Source organism: Leptonychotes weddellii, chromosome 13 (genome assembly GCF_054177405.1).
Source record: "Leptonychotes weddellii isolate Sample4059 chromosome 13, ASM5417740v2, whole genome shotgun sequence".
NCBI classification, from domain to species: Eukaryota; Metazoa; Chordata; class Mammalia; order Carnivora; family Phocidae; genus Leptonychotes; species Leptonychotes weddellii.
In genome coordinates, this window is record NC_138381.1 from 34,094,953 (window position 1) to 34,109,183 (window position 14,231).

The 14,231-nt window shown below is 38.2% G+C and overlaps 1 long non-coding RNA gene and 1 other non-coding gene across 5 annotated transcripts in view; both read right to left on the minus strand.

The window, feature by feature from the left end:
• The window catches only part of LOC115944754 (uncharacterized), an 80,312-nt gene that overhangs the window by 34,050 nt on the left and 32,031 nt on the right, over positions 1–14,231 (minus strand). The gene's annotated exons all lie outside the window — the stretch shown is intronic.
• LOC115944755 (U6 spliceosomal RNA) lies at positions 13,095–13,198 on the minus strand. The gene has a single exon (XR_004079270.1). It is a non-coding gene; the product is annotated as a U6 spliceosomal RNA (small nuclear RNA).

Here is a 14,231-nt window from a genome sequence, read left to right on the forward strand (position 1 = left end):
TTACACTTGTGCCAGCCCGATCCCTGGCCTTCTCCCTGTCCTGCACCCCGTGGCCATCACACTGTCCAGTTGGGAAGTAAGCAGGAGTAGGTAAGGCCAGGCCAGGCCAGATCACAGAAGACCCAGCAAGTCAGCAGGACCTAGACTAGCCTGACTAGGCAGTAGGGAGCCATCCAGTCCCCAGCAGGGGAATGATGTGGGAAACACAGGGTCTCTGAGGCCTGGGCAGGGCAGGATGAAGGGGACAAATCAGGAGGCATTTGGAATTAAAGTAGAGGTGAAAGGGTCAAGAACTGGGAACCATCCATATGAAGGTACAGAGTACATAAAGCTCCCAGTTTGGGGGGAGATAAAGATGAACCTTAGAGGTTCTCCTTAGGAGAGAGTGGTTCTTAAGGAGAGATGGGTTGGTCAGTGATGAAACAAGGGCTCGCAGAAAGGAGAGCTTCAAGTAGAAGGAGAAGGTCAATGGCTTCAAACTTCACCAGAGACAAGTATGTAGTGGTTCAGGTGGGAAGGCCTTCCTTTCCACATGTCCTCTTATCCTCCTCAGGCAGGGGTGGCTCTTTGCCCTGCTTCCAGGGTCCTAGGATGTCTCAGTCTCCCCCTGGTGGCCATGTGGCCTCTGAGACCAGGGCAAGATGTCCTCCAGGTCCTGCAGCCCCTCTTCCCATGTCCTCATCAGAGCTGCAGCAAAAGGACTGGACTGAAAAGGAGGAGTGAACTTCAGGACCAGGGGAGGTGGTCTGGCTGAGTGCCCGAAATGGCCACAGTCCTGGTCCATGTGTAGACTTCTACTTTCTCCTGGTGCCACAGACATTACAGCTGAATCCATTTAAAAGAGGATGGCAAATCATGACCCCTAGATTCCTTCAACCCCTTGTAGTATACCAGGGAAATATTTATATTATGCCTCAATAACAACCATGGTGAGAAATAAATTCAGCATTCTTTAATTTAGACTCTAGTTCATTCATATGCTTGTTGCTAAGTTAAAAGCTTGAAAAAAAAAAAAGCTTGAAAAAATTTTCTGCTGTAAAAATACAAGACTCTTGCTATTCAGATAAATAGATTTTTCAAATCAAAGACTTGAAATCTTAGAAATGATTTCAAAATGCCTTTTGGAAAGCTTTTCTGTTTCTGACCATAAAATGTCAAAGTCACATTACAGTTTTTCTATGCTTTACCTTAGCCAAAAAGCAAAGAAGCAATCCAGTTTTTCTAAATATAGTTTTACTTATTAGTATTCATTCACAGCTAAAATGATAACATGTCATGCCTAAAAATAATAAAACACATTTCTTTAGAAATGCATTGTATGGGGTGCCTGGGTGGCTCAGTCAGTTAAGCGTCTGCCTTCAGCTCAGGTCATGATCCCAGGGTCCTGGGATCGAGCCCCACATCGGGCTCCCTGCTCGGTGGGGAGCCTGCTTCTCCCTCTGCCTCTGCCGCTCCCCCTGCTTGTTCTCTCTGTCAAATAAATAAATAAAATCTTTTTAAAAAAAAAAAATGTATGTAGGTGGGATTTCCAGCTATAAAGGAATTAAGAGATCAACAAATCCTCCCCCCCTAGAAACAACTATAAAACTGGACATCATTGTAAAAAAACAATCATTGCAGGGGCTCTGAAAACTGACCACAGGTAAACAACAAATTGAGAAACATACAATCATAAAAATATAAAGATTCAGGTGAAAACAGTGGAGACAGGTGGGTTCTTGCCTGAGACTGCTTCCACCCTTCATCCCAGTCCAGTCACCCTTCATCGCAGCCCAATCACCCTGGTTGTTCTGCCAGGACAGGACTGGCCTTCACTTGGTCTGGAGTAGAGAGCAGAAACTCACAGCCAGCAGCAAATGGGAAAAGCCTGCAGATCTCCTAACCTGAAGCTGCTATCCTGGTTGGGATGAGCAATATAAGACTTTAAGACTATAAGAAATCGAATAGGAAATATTGGAGATGAGATAGCCATTGACGTCTTGGTAAACATTCCACATAACCCTGCCTGTCTAGGAGCCTGTGCATATGCACAGAAGAGACCCAAGAGGGCCTGGAGTTAAAGTTAACACCAGAGGCAGAGTTGAAATTGCCAGATTTAAATATGTCCCCCAATTCAAACACAGATTCATAGTGTTTATGCACAACGTTTGACCAATTACTGAGTGACTACTAAGCTATGCAAACACAAAGGTGACCCAAAAGAAGCTAGGCCCCCAAAAGAAAAAATACAAATAAGAATTAAAAAAAACCCAACAACACTGAGCAGAATCATCAGTAGATGCACACTGGGTTGTGTGTATGTGTGTGTGTGTGTGTGTGTGAGGCAGATTCTATAGACAAAATCCAGGCAAGTTAAAAACAACAAAAATCAGTAACAACTAAGAATCTCAGAGGATAAAAAGAATCTAGATTAGTTATATGATCTAAAATATTCAATTTTCAACAAAAATGTATGAGTCATGCAAAAAAAAAAAAAAAAAAGCATTACCCATAGTTGGAGGAAAAAGCCAATGGAAACTGTCTTTGAGTAGCCCAAATACTGGATTTAATAGACAAAGACTTCAAAGCTGCTATTTTAAGTATGTTAAAAAAAACAAACAAAGGAAACCATGTTTAAAGAATTTGAAGAAAATATTAAGTGACTTGACAAGTAGGAATATCAATAAAAATAAAATAATTTTTTAAAGGACCAAATGGAAATCCTAGAGTTGAAAAATACAGTAACAAAATGAAAATTTTATTATATGAGATCAGCAAATTTGAGATATTAGAAGAAGGAATCAGTGAATTTGAAGATGGGTCAATAGAAATTCTCCAATCTGAAGAACAAAGAGAAAAACAATTGAAAAAAAAAAAATGATCAAATTCTCAGAGACCTGTGAAAGAACATCAAGCATGCCAACTGCATAATGGGAACCCCAGAATAAGAGGAGAGAGAAAAAGGGCAGGAAAAAAATTTAAAAGAAATAATGGTTGAAAACCTCTCAAATTTTATGAAAGCTTTAATCTATAGATCCAAGAAACCTAATGAACACCAATTAGGAAAAACAAAGAGATCTTCACTTAGTCATATCCAACTCTTGAAAGCAAAAAACAAAGAGGAAATCTTGAAAGTAGCAAGAGAAAAACTAATCATATGTAGGGGATCAAAACTACAAAGGATGACTAAACCTCATCAGAAAAAATGGAGGCCAGAAAGCATTAGAATGACAAATTCAAAGTGCTGAAAGAAACAATTGTCAGCCAAGAATTCTATATCCAGCAAAACTATTCTTCAAAATCAAAAGTGAAATAAAGATAGTCTTAGATAAACAAAGACTGAGATAATGTGAGACTAAGATACATGCCTTACCAAAAATACTAAACCAAGTCCTTCAAGATTAAAGAAAATTACTTCACTTGGTAACTTGAATCCACAAAAAGAAATGAAGAAATTAATGCCAGAAATGGTAAAAAATGTAAGTAATTATAAAAGACTTAAAGAATATACATCTTTTACTATTTCTTTCGGTGGCATAAAATTATATAGAGCAAGTATATTTTGGGGTTTACAACATATATAGATGTGTTAATATATATGACACTAACAGCACAAAAGTGAAGGTGGGGTAGGGAGAAAAGGAAGCTATATTGAAACAAGGCTGCTATAATTTACTGGATTAAGTTAGCATTAACCTGAGGTAGATTGTTATATGTTAAAATGTATACTGTAATTCCTAGAGCAAATACTAAGACAATAACTGAAAAATACCAAGGAGGGGGGTGCCTGGGTGGCTCAGATGTTTGTTAAGCATCTGCCTTCGGCTCAGGTCATGATCCCAGGGTCCTGGGATCAAGCCCCACATCAGGCTCCCTGTTCAGTGGGGAGCCTGCTTCTCCCTCTCTTTCTGCCTGCCACTCCCCTTGCTTGTGTGCTCTCTCTCTCTCTGTCAAATAATAGAAAAAAAATCTTTAAAAAAATAAAATTTTAAAAAATTTAAAAAATCAACCAAGGAATTAAAGTTCTTTTGTTTAACACACACACACACACACAAAAGAAGGAGAAATAGAGAAACAAGAAAGACATGAGGCATATAGAAAATAGCAAAATGACACATAAATCCAATCATATTAGTAACTAGATTAAATGTGAATAGAATAAATATCCCAGTCAAAAGACACAAATTGTCAGAGTAGATAAAAAAGCAAATCCAGCTATATGTTGCCTATAAGACACACACTTTCAATTCAAAGACACAAATAGGTTGAAAGCAAAATGGTATCTGCTCTCACCACTCTTATTCAGCTCAATACTGGGGGTTCTGGCCTGTACAATGAAACAAGAAAGATTAACCAGAGGTAATACATGCAAACTGGAAAAGAAAAAGAAAAACTGGTTTTATTCACAGTATAATCCAGTATGTAGAAAATCTCAGGATAAAAGATCAATATACAAAATACCAATTTTTCCGATGTACTCACAATGAACTGTCCAAAAACAAAATTAAGAAAATCTTGTTTACAATAGCATTCAAAGGAATACTTAGAGGAGTAAATTTAACTTAAGAAGTTCAAGACTTGTATGCTAAAAAGTACCAAACATTATAAGAGAAATTAAAGATCTATATAAATTGAGATATATTCCATCTTCAAAATGGATGGAAAGAAACAATATTATTAAGACGGCAGTTTTCCCCAAATTTACCGATAGAATCCCCATCAAAATCCTGGTAGAATTGCTTGTAGAAATTGACAAGCCAATCCTAAAATGTATATGAAAATGCAGAAGACATGCAGTAGCCAAAACAATTTTTTTAAAAGAACAACAAAGTTGGAGGACTCATACTACCTGATTTCAAAACTTACTACAAAATCACAGTAATCAAGACAATGTGGTATTGGCACAGAGACAGACATGTAGATCAATGGAACAGAATTAAGAGTTCAGAAATAAACCTTTATATTTAGTCAACTGATTTTCATCAAGGGTGCCATGGTAGTTCAGTTGAGTAAAAAATGGTCTTCCATGAATGTTACTGTAACAGTTGGATATCCATATGCAGAAACATGAACTAGGAACCTCACCTCACAAAACATATAAAATTTAACCCAAAATGAATTATAGGCTTAAAAATAAAAGTGACTTCTAGAAAACATTACAGAAAATCTTTATGACCTTGGGTTAGGTAAAGAGTCCTAAAATATTATACAAAAAAAGCACTGTATGATCCCAAAGAAGTAATACACTGGACTTCATCAAAATTAAAGACTTTTGCTCTTAAAAAGATACCATTAGGAAAATAAAAAGACAAACCACAGTCTATAAGAAAATATTTGCTAATCCATGTCTGAGAAAAGATCTGTATCTCGAATATACGAATAAGAAGTCAAACAACAGAATTTAAAAATGGACAAAAGATTTTAATAGCTATTTCACCAAAGAAGATATTCAAATGATTAATAAGCACGCAAAAAACATATGTCTATACAAAGACTTATATGTGAACGTTTACAACAGCTGGGCACTTGGGGCTGACTCTGCCCCTGTTGTTGCTTCTAGGGCTTCCTGGAAGGAGGAGAGTGTTGGGCTGCCCTGCTGTGCTTGAATGGATCTGCAGTACACAAACCAAATCGATCATGAGTTGTAGTCACGATAAGAACAATATTATTATATAATCGGTTTATTCCTGGCAACCATGGCATTCTGCTCCAGTACAGCCTCTGCCAGTTTCAAGGCACAGTGATGACCATCATGTTATCTAAGCCTCACGCACTCAGTGGGTAAAATTCTCCCTAAGACCTCCCTTGGCCACCTAGTAAGCTCCTCACTATCCCCGGGTCACCTAGCCATCTCCTCACAGCCTCACAATATCCCAGGTGGCAATGGCCTAAGCCACCCAGTCTGTCATTCACAATAGGGTGCATCTTGGCTGGTTAAGATAGATCCTACTCTCCTTATCATTGTCTCTTTGAAACAAAAAGATATGTCATATCACCCTGGTCTGTCTTATAAAGAGAACAAAGGAGACAGAAATGAGAGCATTTACTATGACTGAGCTCCATTTGCTGGGATTTTAAGAAATTGGTGCAAAACCACAGTAGCCAAGGAGGAGGGAGAAATGTGGTTTACCGAGCTTTGCTGAAAAGAAGGAATTTCTCCCAGGGGACAACTTGCTTGGAAATAGAAGGAGATGAAGTTTAGACATGTGATTCTCATTACCAGCTACATCCTTTCAGACAGAAGGCAGATATAATTGGATCCATTTCTATTTTAATTATAATTCTTTGGCTTTAAAGAAATCACCAATGGAAATTTGCAAGCCACCACAAACGCCGCCATTTCAAATTCCCTGGATTTTAATGTGGCCTGGATTTCCTTCGGCAAGACTGAGGCTACCCACCACAACTGATGTTTGTTGTTGTTACGGACCTAAAGTTTTCCCCAAACAAAGATGAACTTCTCCTTCTCTTCTTTCCTCTTTCCCTCCCTCATTCAAGAGAGAGAGCTTCTAAATTTTGCCAACCCTTTCCCCTACAAAAAACAGGAGAGAGAAAGAAGCCTTTTGTAATGAATGACAGCAGAGTGCAGACACATAGGGCTTCCTTTTGTTTCCCCCCTAGCCAGCCAGAGGGGTTCTCCAACCTCTCTAGATCTCAGATTTAGGAGTAGTCACAAGTCCTGAGACATGCTTGAAACTTGGAGGGCAGGCTCCTTATAAAGTCAAACAGTTGAACCAGCACTGTGAAACTCCAGAGTTAAACCTCATTTTAGCTCTTTCCTACTCACTTTCTTTCCATCAGTCTCTGTCTCAAAGACATTCTTGGCAGAGTTGGAAGAGAACCCTGGCACGATCTAATCCTGAGGACAAGTGCTGAGGGCAGTGCTGAGGTGCCCATGCAGCCACCAAGAGGGTCCCTGCTCGCAAGTCCACGAGAGAGGAGCCTGGCAACTATCTGAGGCTCAATGTCTGTCCTCTGACACGGGCCGCACAGATGGCTGGTGGCTCATTGCACATGGCCTGCATGGGACAAAGGCAAGACCAGTCTTTCTTTTGAAGTTAAGCAAATAAATATAAGAAGCATGATCCATGTTGTAGCCATAGTCTTGGTTCAAACTAAAAGTCAGATAAAAGAGTTAGGAGTGTGCTCCAACGTTTTGCTTGCTCCAATCTGCCCTGCACTCAAATGTTTTACTCCAATTCACTATAATTCAACAAGTCTTAATAAGTTATGTTAGTGTGGAAGTAGAACAGTATTTCTTTGTTTATTTGCCTAGTTGGTTCCTTTATGCACATATGCAAGTAAAATAATTGTGACTACATCAAACTGAAAGGCTTCTGCACAGCAAAGGAAGCCAGGAAACAAAAAGGCAACCTACTGAATAGAAGAAGGTATTTGCAAATGATATATCCAATAAGGGATTAATATCTGGAATATATAAATTACTAATACAACTCAACACTAAAAAAACAAACAATATGATTAAAAAATGGGAAGGGGACCTGAATAGACATTTTTCCAAAAAAAGATATATAAATGGCCAACGGACAATTCAATTAGTTCAACACAACTAATCATCAAGGAAATGCAAATCAAGACCACAATGAGATATCACCTTCACCTGCTGTAATGGCTAAAATAAAAAACACAAGAAACAAGTGTTGGCAAGGATGTGGAGAAAGGGGAACCCTCCTACACTGTTGGTGGAAATGCAAACTGGTGTAGCCACCATGGAAAACAGTATGGAGGGTCCTCAAAAAATCAAAAATAGAATTACCATACAATTCAGTAATTCCACTTCCTGGGTATTTATTCAAAGAAAATGAAAACACTAATTTGAAAAGACATATGCACTCCTATGTTTATTGTAGCATTATTTACAATAGCCAAGATACGTAGGCAACCCAAGTATCTTTCGATAGATGAATGGATAAAGAAGATGTCACACACACACACACACACAGAGGACTATTACCCAGCCATAAAAAAGGAAGAAATCTGACTATCTGAGACAACATGGATGGACCTAGAGGATATTATGCTAAGTGAAGTAAGTCAGACAAAGACAAATACTACATTATTTCACTTATATGTGGAATCTAAAAAACAAAACAAAGGAACAAACAAACAGCAGAAACAGACCCATCAATATAGAGAACTGATGGTTGCCAGGGGGTAGAGGATAGGCAAAATGAGTGAAGGGGAATGGGAGATACAGGCTTCCAGTTATGGAATGAATAAGTTGCAGGGAGAAAAGGTACAGCATAGAGAACATAATCAATGGTATTGTAATAGTTCTGTATGGTGATAGTTGGTAGTAGTTACACTGGTGGTGGGTGTAGCATAACACAGACTTATCAAATCACTGTATTGTACACCTGAAACTAATGTAACAGTGTATATCAACTATAAAAATAAAAACTACAATGAGGTATCACCTTACATCAGTTATAACAGCTAGTATCAAAAAGGTAAGAAATAACGACAATAATGTGGAGAGCACCCTTGTGCACTGTTGATGGGAATGTAAATTGGTACGGCCACTATGGAAAACAGTAGGGAGGTTCCTTAAAAAATAAAAAATAGAAATATAATCAAGCAATTCCACTTCTATGTATTTTTTTAAAGATTTATTTATTTATTTAAGTAATCTATTCTACACCCAACGTGGGGCTTGAACTCAAGATCCCGAGATCAAGAGTCACATACTCCACCAACCGAGCCAGCCAGGCATTCTCACTTATGGGTATTTATCCAAAGGAAACAAAAACACCAATTCAAAGAGATATATGCACCCCTATGCTCACTGCAGCATTATCTACAATGGCCAAGATATGGAAGCAACCTATATGCTAAGTGAAATAAGTCAGATAGAGAAAGACAATTAACATGATTTCACTTATATGTGGAATCTAAAAAGCAAAACAAACGAACAGATACAGAAACAGACTCATAAACAGAGAACAAACTGGCAGGAGTGGAGAGTGGGTAAAATAGGTGAAGGGGGTTAAGAGGTACAAAATAAAATAAAGTTATAAAATAAATAAGTCATGGGAATAAAAAATAGCATAGGGAATAAAGTCAATAATACTATAATAACTTTGTATGGTGACAGATGGTAACTACACTGATCATGGTGAGCATTTTGTAGTGTATATAACTGTCAAATCCCTATGTTGTACACCTGAAACTAAAAATAATATTGTATGTTAGCTACACTTCAATTTTAAAAAAAAGCATTATTATTAGGGGTTAGGGAAATTAGGGGTTAGTCCAGAAGATTTAACATCCAAATGACAAATTTCAGAGAGAACAGAGTAAACAGAAGGAAGAAAACTGTCAAAGAAGTAATCCAAGGGGCGCCTGCGTGGCTCAGTGGGTTAAGTGTCTGACTCTTGATATCAGCTCAGGTCTTTATCTCAGGGTCGTGGGCTCAAGCCCCGAGTTGGGCTCCACGCTGGGCGTGGAGCCTACTTTAAAAAAAAAAAAAAGAAAGAAAAAATTCAAGAATGCACATAATATTTATGGAAACTAATTAAAATCTCAAATTGAGAAAATCAAGGAAAGGACATTTGCTTCCACTCAAGATGGATTAACAAGAGCATAAAACAGGATTTCATACCCCTGCCTCAAATAAACAAACAAACCAAGACACAATATATGAAACAACAGGTTTAAAGATATTGGACATTGGGCAATAATAAACATTAACCTGATAGATAAGAACAGAATAACGTGAGCTCTTTTGTCCAGCTTACTGCCTTAAGGGCTTAGGGAGAGGGTACCCAGGCAGAGACTAGCAGTCTCCCTGAGTTGAAGAGTCACAGGGAGAGCAAGGTGGCTAAAGTGCTTAGGACAGAGAGAGAATCCCAGAGATCTGAGAGGGTCACCCTTGAGTATTTAGCAGAGAAGTATTTACCAGCACAGGAGGAGAGGAACTGACTAAGACTAAGGGAACAGAACTATCCGACAGGATTGGAGAACAGTGGCTGGTACTGACACCGAGCTGGGAACAGTGCCTATTCCCACCAGCCAGACTGGAAAAACTCATAATTCACAGAGCATTGAGTACAATACTCAGAAAAGCCTTGCCTCAGTAACGGGAAATAATGAGACCCAGACTAAGCACTATTCTGGACCCACTAGAATCATAAAAATAAGACTTGAAAGGATCAGACTTTTTCTAAGAAATTTAACTACATCCCAGAATAAACCTTAAAAATATTAACAGTACAACAGTACAACAACAAAAAAATACCTGGCACTCAACAAGGTAAAATTAAATGTCTGGTATTAAAACAAAGGTCGCCAGGCAATGAAGTAGGAAAGTACAATTCACAATAAGAAAAATAATCAATAAATTGAAACCAACCAACAGCTGTCACAGATGTTAGAATAAGCAAAGCTATTAAAACAATTACTATAATTGTCTTCTCTATGTTCAAAATTTTAAATAGAAATGTAAGATATATATTTTTAAAAAGTACCTAAATTAAATTTCTAGAAATGAAAACTACAATGTCCAGGGCGCCTGGGTGGCTCATTCGGTTAAGTGTCTGCCTTCGGCTCAGGTCATGATCCCAAGGTCCTGGGATCGAGTCCTGCATCGGGCTCCCTGCTCTGCAGGGAGCCTGCCTCTCTCTCTCTCTCTGTGTATGTCTCATGAATAAATAAATAAAATCTTTTTTTTTTTTAAAAGAAAACTACAATGTCTGAAATGAAAATGTGCTGGATGGTATTAATGGCAGAGAAGAAGGAGGAGGAGGAGGAGGGGGAGGAGGAAGAAGAAGGTAGAAGGGAACCTTTGTGAACTGCAGGACAATTTCAATCAGCCTAACATATATATAAATATAGTCTTCATAGGAGAGAAGAGAACGGGAGGTCAAAAATATTTTATTCCATGGCTGAAATTTTCCCTAGTTTTTTGCAAACAAAACTCCAAAGATCCAAGGAATTCAATGAATCCCAAGCCTAAGAAACATGAAGAAAACTACACCAAGTCACAAAACAATTTTTTCAAGGATTTTATTTATTTATTTGACAGAGAGAGACACAGAGAGAGAGAGAGCACAAGCAGGGGACTGGGAGAGGGAGAGGCAGGCTTCTTGCTGAGCAGGGAGCCCGATGCAGGGCTCGATCCCAGGACCCTGGGACCATGACCTGAGCCAAAGGCAGACGCTTAACGACTGAGCCACCCAGGCGCCCCGAAAACAATTTTTAAAAACGGTGACGAGAAACTCTTAAAGGCAGCTGAGGAAGGAGGTCAGGGGTGTTATGTACAGAGAGACAAAGGTAAGAACAACAGACTTCTCACTGGAAACAATGTAAGCAAGAAGATATGGAGCAATATCCTTAAAGTACTGAAAGAAGAAACTGTACTTTAAATTCTATAGCCACTGAAAATATCTTTTAAAAAATGTAGGCAAAATAAAGATGTTTTCAGACATACAAAAGCTGAAAGAATTCATCAGCATCAGAACTGCACTACAACAAAATATTAGAGGATATCCTTCCAGCAAAAGGGAAATGATGTCAGAAGTAAATCTGGATCTACACAAAGAAATGAAAGGCACCAGAAATGGTAACTAACTACATGGGTAAATATATATATTTTTCTTATTATTTAAGTCCCTTTAAAAATAATTGACAGCTTGGGGCGCCTGGGTGGCTCAGTCGTTAAGCATCTGCCTTCGGCTCAGGTCATGATCCCAGGGTCCTGGGATCGAGCCCCACATCAGGCTCCCTGCTCAGCGGAAGGCCTGCTTCTCCCTCTCCCACTCCCCCTGCTTGTGTTCCTGCTCTCGCTATCTCTCTCTGTCTGTCAAATAAATAAATAAAATCTTTAAAAAAAATAAATAAAAATAATTGACAGCTTAACAAAAGTAATAATATTTCATTGTAGAGTTTTTAACAAATGTATAAAATGGATGATAAATTCTAGGAGGGGAGAAATGTAAGTAAAGTGTTATAAGTTCCTAATACTATAAGTGAAGTGATACATCACTTGAAGGTAGATTGTAATAAGTTAAAGATGTATAATATAAACCCTAAAGTTAACTACCAGATATTAGAGAAGAAAAAGATTTATGAAGTTGAAGATACTTGTTTGTGGCCTAATAGTGATCTGTTCTGGAAAATGTTCCATGTGCACTTGAGAAGAATGTGTATTCTGCTGTTTTGGGAAGGAATGTTCTGACTATATCTGTTAGATCCATCTGGTCCAATGTGTCACTCAAGGCCACTATTCCCTTATTTATTTTCTGTTTGGATGATCTATCCATTGGTGTAAGTGGGGTGTTAAAGTCCTCTATTATTACTGTTTTACTATTGATTTCTTCCTTTGTTTGTTAATAGCTGCTCTATATGTATTTGGGTGTTCCCATGTTGGAAGCATAAACATTTACAATTGTTATATCTTCTTGTTGAATTTTCCCCTTTATGGTTATGGAGTGTCCTTCTTTGTCTCTTGTTACAGTCTGTTTTAAAGTCTATTTTGTCCAATATTAAGTATTGCTACCCTGGCTTTCTTTTCATTCCATTTGCATGATAAATGTTTTCCCATCCCTTCACTTTCAACCTGTATGCGTCTTTAGGTCTGAAATGAGTCTCTTGTAGATAGCACATAGATGGGTCTTGCTTTTTATCCATTCTGCCACCCTTTTTTTTTTTTTCTATATTTTATTTATTTATTTGACAGAGAGAGAACACAAGCAGGGGGAGTGGGGGAGGGAGAAGCAGGCCTCCCGCCTAGCGGGGAACCTGATGCGGAGCTCGATCCCAGTACCCTGGGACCATGACCTGAGCCGAAGGCAGCCGCTTAACCGACTGAGCCACCCAGGCGCCCCTCTGCCACCCTTTTGATTGGAGCATTTAGTCCATTCGCATTCAAAGTAAGTATTTATAGGAGCATACCTATTGCCATTTTGTTACTTGTTTTATGATTGTTTTGTAGTTCTTCTCTGTTCCTTCTCTTGCTTTCTTCTCTCATGGTTTGCTGGCTTTCTTTAGTGATATACTTGGATTCCTTTCTCTTTATTCTTTGTATATCTGACTAGTTTTTTTAATATTTGAAAATATCTAAATAAATTATACTTTTATTCGTTTATTTTTATTTTTAAAATATGGAACGCTTCACGAATTTGCATGTCATCCTTGAGCAGGGGTCATGCTAATCTCTGTATCGTTCTAATTTTAGTAGATGTGCTGCCAAAGTAAGCACTATTTTTTATTTTTTTAAGTTTTAATTTAAATTCCAGATAAGACTGGAATTTAGTTAAGTGGAATTTAAATTAATCCCCTTCACCTATTTAACCCATTCCCCACCCCCACCTTTCTCTGGTAATCATAAGTCTATGACTGGTTTTTGATTTGTGGTTGCCATTAGGTTTGTATATAACATCTTATGCACATAGCAATCCATATTAAGTTGATGGTTGCTGACATTTGAACCCATTCTTCACTCCTCTCCCCTCCATGTTTTGGATATTTGATGTCATACTTAACATCCTTTTGGGAATCCCTTGACTGATTTTTATAGAAATACTTAATTTTACTTCTTTTCTGCTTTTTACTTTTCTCACTCCTACTTAATGATCTTTCCTTTTCACTCAGGATCCCCTTTAACATTTCCTGTAGGGATGGTTTAGTGGTCATGAATTCCTTTAACTTTTGTTTGTCTGGGTAACCTTTTATCTCCTTCTATTCTGAATGATATCCTTGCTAGATAGAATATTCTTGGTTGCAGGTTTGTTGGTTTTTTTTTTTCTTTCAGGATTTTGAATATATCATGCCACTTTCATCTGGTCTGCAAAGTTTGTGCTGAAACATCAGCTGATAGCCTTTTGGGGTTTCCCTCGTATGTAACGGATTTCTCTTGCTGCTTTTAAAATTCTCTATCACTGTTTTTGCCATTTAAATTACTATGTGTCTTGGTCTGGACCTCCTTGGGTTGACCTCTGTGCCTCCTGGATCTGGATTTCTGTTTCCTTCCCCAGATTCGGGAAGTTGTCAGCTATTATTTCTTCAAATAATTTTTCTGCCCCCTTTCCCTCTCTTCTCCTGGGATCCGTGCAATGCAAATGTTATGCTTGATGGTGTCACTGAGCTACCTTAACCCTCATTTATTATTATTTTTTATCTCCCGTTCAAGTTGATTGCTTTCCATTACTCTGTCCTCTAGGTCACTGATTTTTTTTCTTCTGCTTCCTCTAGTCTACTGTATTTTTAATTTCAGGTATAGAGGTTTTTTTTTT